This window comes from Linepithema humile, chromosome 1 (assembly GCF_040581485.1).
Source record: "Linepithema humile isolate Giens D197 chromosome 1, Lhum_UNIL_v1.0, whole genome shotgun sequence".
NCBI lineage: Eukaryota > Metazoa > Arthropoda > Insecta > Hymenoptera > Formicidae > Linepithema > Linepithema humile.
Genome location: NC_090128.1, coordinates 30,321,749 through 30,329,945, shown reverse-complemented (window position 1 = coordinate 30,329,945; position 8,197 = coordinate 30,321,749). Strand labels below are relative to the sequence as shown.

Genomic DNA, 8,197 nt, shown 5'->3' with positions numbered 1-8,197 from the left:
ATTTATTGAAGTAAAAAAAATTAAAAGATACGGAAGATTACAGTTGTTCTCTCGTCAACGGTCGCGGACGTTCTCCCCAAAACGAGATTGTCATCGTCGGTCAAAAGCATCGCTCCTCAAAAACATCACTGACCTCGTTCAATAATATATACATAGCCGGACTAACGTAAACCGTCGACTCGCCTCTAATACGACTCGGATCGACGTACGTCGATGTCCGAAACATTATTTTCCCACATTCGGCCGTCCTGACTGAACATTCACTTTGAATGTTCACCCACTTCGTTTTCGGAGTTGCCGGGCAGATCGCCGTCGATGCCGTCCATCCATGGCTTCATAAAACCCGCAGCTGACGAGGTCCGGTATAGTCTCTCGTGCTCACCGACCTTACGCACCAAATGTCGATCGTCGCGCAAAATTTTAACAAACATTTTAACGTCTTGTGCGGTCCAAGATATTCAGGCGCCAACTTGAGACCTGGATTTTGTTGCGTCCGCTTACTTGCGACGAGATCGCCCTCACGATGACAGAATGTCTTTTTTCTTCGTTTATCGTAGTGCTTTTCATTTTCGCGCTGAATCTTTTCGATATTTCCTCTTGCTCGTATCTGCAATCCGCCTCGGTCATTCTGCGCTTGCATCGACTTAGGAACAAGTCGTACATCGTTATCTACTTCTTTATATAACAGTCCGTCTCGCAAGATATTATCACTCGACTGTCCTTGTTTTTAACGCATCCAACATTCTCTTTATGTCTTCGTCCCCGGATTGTGCCCTTTTCAGGCGAGTCGTCAATCTATCTTCACATTCATCGATCTGGCTATTTACAATATTTCTTTCCGACGATGATAAACGCCTCACTCGCTGATACACAGGTTTGCCATCTTCTAAAATAATCGGCATCTTTATATCGGTCTCTAATATTTGATTCGATCTGTATTCGTCAATTATCGTTACAACAGCGCGTACAGACGCGCGATCACAGGATCGGCATTTTGCACATAAGATGCATCTACTATGTTCGTTTTGCATGTATTGATTTGAACGATATCCGGCGAATCATCTACGCTTGCCATTTGAGTACAAATAGGCTTAATCATTGTTACGCCCTGCTTAATGTTGACCTCTACCGTATTCAAAAAATCAGTGCCGACTACCAACTTTTGCTGCAATACTATGTCTGAAACGACTCTAATAAGGATTGGATAAGAATGCCCATCGATTGTGAGTTTTGCGCGAAATTCGCCTAACATGATTATTTCGTTTGATCCTACGCCTAAGAAACGAATTCCAGTCGCCCGCAGTCGAGGTAAACCTAATTTAATGTATTCGTTAGCACGCATCAAGAAAATATCGCTGCCCGTATTATAAGCGCTTTGATTTTCTTCCCGTTTATCGCAACGTCTTTCGTATGTTTCCTATGCGAGGAAAGCGTCACAAGGTAAGAAGTAGGAACGTCATTTTTTCCCGAACACTTTGATGCAATTTGTCCGAATTCTCCGCATTTAAAACATTTAGTGCCTCGATCTTTCGACGGACAATTAGCGCTAATGATATGATCGCGCGCACCGCAGTTAAAACATCGTTTGACATCGGTCACTGTTTTCCTTCTCTCGCTGCCGTTGGTGTTGTCATTTTTTCTCTCACTCGGACTCGTCCTGCCGTCTCGCTCGCTCGACGTCTGTCCGCTGCCCCGTCTATCCGGTCGACTCGAACTCGTGTGATAATCTCGTAACGATATTGTCTCGAATGCTTCCAACAGAGATTCTACTTCGCCAAACCGTTGCAAACGCGCCTGGTTACGTAATGCAACCTCGGGAGAATACCCTCTATAATATAATCTATTATATCGTCACTTTCAATCGGTACACAATTGCCCATGATCATTTTTTCGTGCACATACTCGCGAAACGTCTCGTCTCTTCTCCAACCACGCGCCTCGAACGTCCTTCGAATCATCATCCTATTCTGTCGCTGACCAAACATCGCCCTTAGTCTCTCGATTAAAATATCGAAACTCGTATTGATGAGCTCGGGTTTCGAATGTAACCATTCAAGAGCCTTTCCTTTCAGTCTCATTCCGACTAAAATTTTCGCTTGATCGTCTTCCAATCGATAAGTCGTTTTTAAAAATTTCGCCATTTTTTTCCACGTATCGAAATTGCTACCATAAAAATTTGCTAATAGATCCGCAATCGTCGTTAAATTTATTCGCGAATGCGGCGGTATTATCGCGCCATTGTCGTTGCCGTTGCCCACAAGTGTCTCTCTCCGACACGCACGATTCGCATCCTGATTCTCTCGCAGTGAAGCGATTTCGCGGCGAGCAAGTTCCAATTCGCGTTCGGCAATTTCTTTTTCGCGCCTGCAGATCTCTAATTCTCGTCGATTTATACGATCTTCACGACAGACGTCTCCACCAGCACAATCGTCATCGCGATCATCATCATCGTCACTTTCTCGCATCCACTCGCCCGACGGATCCGCTTCGATTAAACAAGCGATGAGCTTTGTTTTTGATCCTGAGGCCGACGATCCACGAGCCTTCAAAAGTTTTTTCAGCTGTAGCACACTGAGAACGTTAGGATCCGACATGGCTATATTCGTCGCGGGACACACTTCGTCGCTAATTCGCCGTTAATACGTGTGTGCGGCCACCGCGTGCTCGTCACACGCACACAATCCCGTCTTCCCGCTAGTGCAAGCAGAGTCTTGTCTAAACGCTCCTGCATTTCGCGACTTCTTCACAACTTCGATAAAATGTCTCGTGCTCCGCACACGACTCACACACGGCAAAACTGTTTTTCGTCTTCTTTTAATAGTTGAGAACAACTGCTTTCACTCCGATCCCGGCTGAGCCTCCAAAATATGTAGGAATCTTGGTTTGATTATCAACTAATTTATTTAATTTAAAACAAGTAAATTTATTGAAGTAAAGTAAATTAAAAGATACGGAAGATTACAGTTGTTCTCTCGTCAACGGTCGCGGACGTTCTCCCCAAAACGAGATCGTCATCGTCGGTCAAAAGCATCGCTCCTCAAAAACATCACTGACCTCGTTCGATAATATATACATAGTCGGACTAACATAAACCATCGACTCACCTCTAATACGACTCGAATCGACATACGGCGATGTGCGAAACATTGTTTTTCCACATATAAAATTCAGTTTTTTTTCATAACTAATTATATATATTTACATCTGACCAATTATACCATTTTTTCTCGGGAATTACAAACGTTTCTGCCTGTGTTAGGCCTTCTTCAGTGTCGTTACAAATAAAAATTTTAATAAAACGAAATTACAATAGTTGAAGCGTTTAGTAAACAAATAAGACAAAGTACGCAGAGTATTCTTTGTAATAAATAATTTCCATTATAGAAAGATTGGTAAAATGGCACTGCAACAATATTGCTTGTGTAAAATAACAATTTTGTTTTTTTAATAAAAAAATTATAAACCTGTGATACATACTTGTAATTAAACGCCGGATCTATATGTCCAATAAGAAACATGGAAGAGCCAGAGAATAGTATTGTCCTTCAAAATGCCTTCAAAATTCGTAGTGAAATTGTTTGAAAAAACCGAAATGTCACTAATTGAAACAGAACAAATAGTTATACTAAGTCGGTTGAAATGATAGTGTTCGGAAAAATTATTGCTCAGGCTCGTGTGAGTGCCTGAAGTGGAGAATTCAGGAGGGGATTTTTTGTGATAAGAAAGAGGGGAAGGAAAGAGTAGGAAGGAAAGAAGAAGAATAGGCGGGATGGAGAGGAACATGGCACCATATTGGTGGAAATAAGTTTAAAACCTGTTGTTAAGCTTCTGGTAAAAAATCAGTATCGCTCTGTTTATTTAAGCCTTCTTTCTGTCTTTTTATGAAAATCATCTCTGAAGTGAGTCTTTTCATATAAGAAGGTTCCTCATCTAATATCTGGATGTTATTCCAATCGAATTCATGGGTGGAATCTAATTTGTGATGAGAAATAACAGAGAAAGAGCCATTTTTTTATTAATGTCCGTCCTGTGTTTCTTTATTCTTGTATTTAATTGTCTTTTTGTCTGTCCTACATAGGTAGCCTCACACTCCAAACGTGAAATTTTGTAGACTACATCACAGTGAGACAGAAAGTTTAAATTATCTTTCCCCATTTTAATGAATCTTTTTAAAGTACAGTCAATAGTATTGCATTAACCTTTGACTATGGCTAAACAGGACGCAGAGCTCTACACAACTCTGACGAAAAACACAATTTAACGAGATTAGCAGCGCGATCCGTATTTTATTATTGCATTTCTTATGTATTTCTTATCGTATCTATGTTAGTACAAAATAGTATTTGATAATGCTGTATGAAGGAGAGAAAATTATTTTGTCCAAAAATATTTTATGTTAATGTTTCATCAAGAATTGGTTTCTTAACTGTAGTGCATTCTTCACTATAGTGTGTAATATCGCTATCAAACATTCTTTTGAGACGAAAAATAAAAATAAGTGAAGACATTTTTGCTTTGTAAGAAAAAGTTATTCAATGGTTTTTCAATGTGAGGTAAAAAAGATAGTCATTATAATAATATTTTATTCCAAAAAATCGTTTAAAAGGAGGTCGAAAAGTTAAAAATCATATTATTGAGTTGCAATCGTATTGAATTCTAACATCAAAAGTTAAAAATATACAATACGGCTGTAAAATTTGTGAATTTTTAATTAACCCTGCCAGCATCGGTACGTGACAATTACGTTACTATAACGTGTTAATTCGTCGCACGTTACGTTACAAGAACGTCTCATTTGATGTTCGAAACGTAATTGTTACGTCATTATTACGTAACTAACAGTCAAATTTTTCGTGACAGAAACGTTATATTAACGTGTACTTGTGACTTTATATGACGTGTTGAGCACCTATTCATCACCTAAAAATAATCGGTTTTGAAAAATTAAAATTGGTTTTTACTATATGAAGAAAATTTTATATTAAAAATTACTATGATATATAATTGCTGCGGACCGTCAAAAACATTTTAAAGTAAAGTGCTATAACTTACGTAAATTTACGTAATTTTTACAGTTTTATGTAGCACCTTACTTTAAAATAGTCCTGATGGTCCGTAGCTAATACATATACATGTATATACACACCATAATAATTTTTAATATAAAATTTTCTTTATATAGTAAAAACTAATTTCAATTTTTCAAAACCGATTGATCATTTTCAAGTGTGTGTTACACTATTTAATATTGTACAATAAGAATAAATAAATAAATTTTAAATTTTTGTTTTAAATTAAATATCACAAAATTTATTTTTATTTTTTAAGATATATATATTGTAAATATACATTAGAATATATTAAAAGTATATATATTTTTAGATTTTTATAGCAACATACAAAAAGGTATATATATTTCTACAATGTCTTTTAAAACTGACTTGTAACAATTAAAACAAAAATTAAAAAAAACTTCTTACTATATGTATGAATAAAATTAACATTCTATATATATATATATATATATATATATATATATATATATATATATATATATATCTACATACGCATGTACTAATATGATCAGTATATGGTCCAATAGAAAAATCTGTACAAAAAACAGATTTTCCTTGAATAAGAACGCGCTGATATTGGGTGTTTACGATAATTCAAGTTCGAGTTAGTTTCACTAGGACCGAAAAATGAGATAGACATAACCATCTAGAACCTTTATGATTCATGACAACTCGACGCTGTCTTGTATTGCTTGAGTTAAACTCATTGAATTTGTTGAGTTTATTGAGCAAATTTTATTGTAATAGAAAAATGTCAACTGCAAATCAGTCTATGAAAGAAACAAATAATGTTGGTATGTATGTTTGTATACCTCTTTAATAAATTAATAATAATATAATTAATAATAATAATAAATGACATTTTTCTATTACAATAAAATTTGCTTAATGAACTCAATAAATTCAATGAATATAACTCAAGCAATACAAGACAGCGTCAAGTTGTCATGAATCATAAAGCTTCTAGATGGTTATGTCTATCTCATTTTTTGGCCCTAGTGAAACTAACTCGAATTTGAATTATCGTAAACAGCCAAAGTAACAAATTTGTAAGTTTACGAAGGTTTTCATTTATGTTTTCATTTATGTGTACATATATATATATATATATATATATATATATATATGCATATATTATAGATCAGTATTTAGAACATGCTTACAAAAATATCAGCGCGTTCTTATTCAAGGAAAATCTGTTTTTTGTACAGATTTTTCTATTGGACCATATACTGATCATATTAGTACATGCGTATGTAGATATATATATATATATATATATATATATATATATATATATATATATATAGAATGTTAATTTTATTCATACATATAGTAAGAAGTTTTTTTTAATTTTTGTTTTAATTGTTACAAGTCAGTTTTAAAAGACATTGTAGAAATATATATACCTTTTTGTATGTTGCTATAAAAATCTAAAAATATATATACTTTTAATATATATTCTAATGTATATTTACAATATATATATCTTAAAAAATAAAAATAAATTTTGTGATATTTAATTTAAAACAAAAATTTAAAATTTATTTATTTATTCTTATTGTACAATATTAAATAGTGTAACACACACTTGAAAATGATCAATCGGTTTTGAAAAATTGAAATTAGTTTTTACTATATAAAGAAAATTTTATATTAAAAATTATTATGGTGTGTATATACATGTATATGTATTAGCTACGGACCATCAGGACTATTTTAAAGTAAGGTGCTACATAAAACTGTAAAAATTACGTAAATTTACGTAAGTTATAGCACTTTACTTTAAAATGTTTTTGACGGTCCGCAGCAATTATATATCATAGTAATTTTTAATATAAAATTTTCTTCATATAGTAAAAACCAATTTTAATTTTTCAAAACCGATTATTTTTAGGTGATGAATAGGTGCTCAACACGTCATATAAAGTCACAAGTACACGTTAATATAACGTTTCTGTCACGAAAAATTTGACTGTTAGTTACGTAATAATGACGTAACAATTACGTTTCGAACATCAAATGAGACGTTCTTGTAACGTAACGTGCGACGAATTAACACGTTATAGTAACGTAATTGTCACGTACCGATGCTGGCAGGGTTAATTAAAAATTCACAAATTTTACAGCCGTATTGTATATTTTTAACTTTTGATGTTAGAATTCAATACGATTGCAACTCAATAATATGATTTTTAACTTTTCGACCTCCTTTTAAACGATTTTTTGGAATAAAATATTATTATAATGACTATCTTTTTTACCTCACATTGAAAAACCATTGAATAACTTTTTCTTACAAAGCAAAAATGTCTTCACTTATTTTTATTTTTCGTCTCAAAAGAATGTTTGATAGCGATATTACACACTATAGTAAAGAATGCACTACAGTTAAGAAACCAATTCTTGATGAAACATTAACATAAAATATTTTTGGACAAAATAATTTTCTCTCCTTCATACAGCATTATTAAATACTATTTTGTACTAACATAGATACGATAAAAAATACATAAGAAATGCAATAATGAAACAGATCGCGCTACTAAACTTGTTAAATTATGTTTCGCGACAGAGTTGTGTAGAACGATATAGAATATGTAGCTCTGCGTCCTATTAAGCCTTAACCAAAGGTTAATGCAATACTGTTGACTGTACTTTATTATTAAATTTTATTTTGCATATATATATATTCATCGACTGCATCGATCGTTTTCGCCAAATGTTAATATGAGTTCGTCGGCTACATCGATTGTATTCGCGGAATATATATGCACTTATTGTATTCAAAAGATTAAGGTAGTACGTCCGCCAAGTCATTTTCTTAAGAAGTTTTTTAAACTTTAACTGTATATTAATGGAAATACTACCTATATATCTGTGAAATTAGAGAAAGATTGACCGTATCAAAGCTGAGATATTCAATGTTAAAATTAACACTTTTTATACGTATCGCATACGCTAAACCGGTATCGATGTTATGTTTTTAATTCTAACAATTAAACTACTCTTACCGTTTGAATAAAAAATAAATAAATAAAAGAAGAATGTTGTAAAAATATTATAAAAAAATTTGAATACTGTTGACCGTTTAGATTTAGAGAAAAAGATATGAAAAGTAC

At 33.5% G+C, this 8,197-nt stretch overlaps 1 protein-coding gene across 2 annotated transcripts in view; it reads left to right on the top strand.

The window, feature by feature from the left end:
- Positions 1 to 8,197, top strand: part of LOC136997153 (putative uncharacterized protein DDB_G0282133) — a 164,008-nt gene that overhangs the window by 62,230 nt on the left and 93,581 nt on the right. The window lies entirely within an intron of this gene.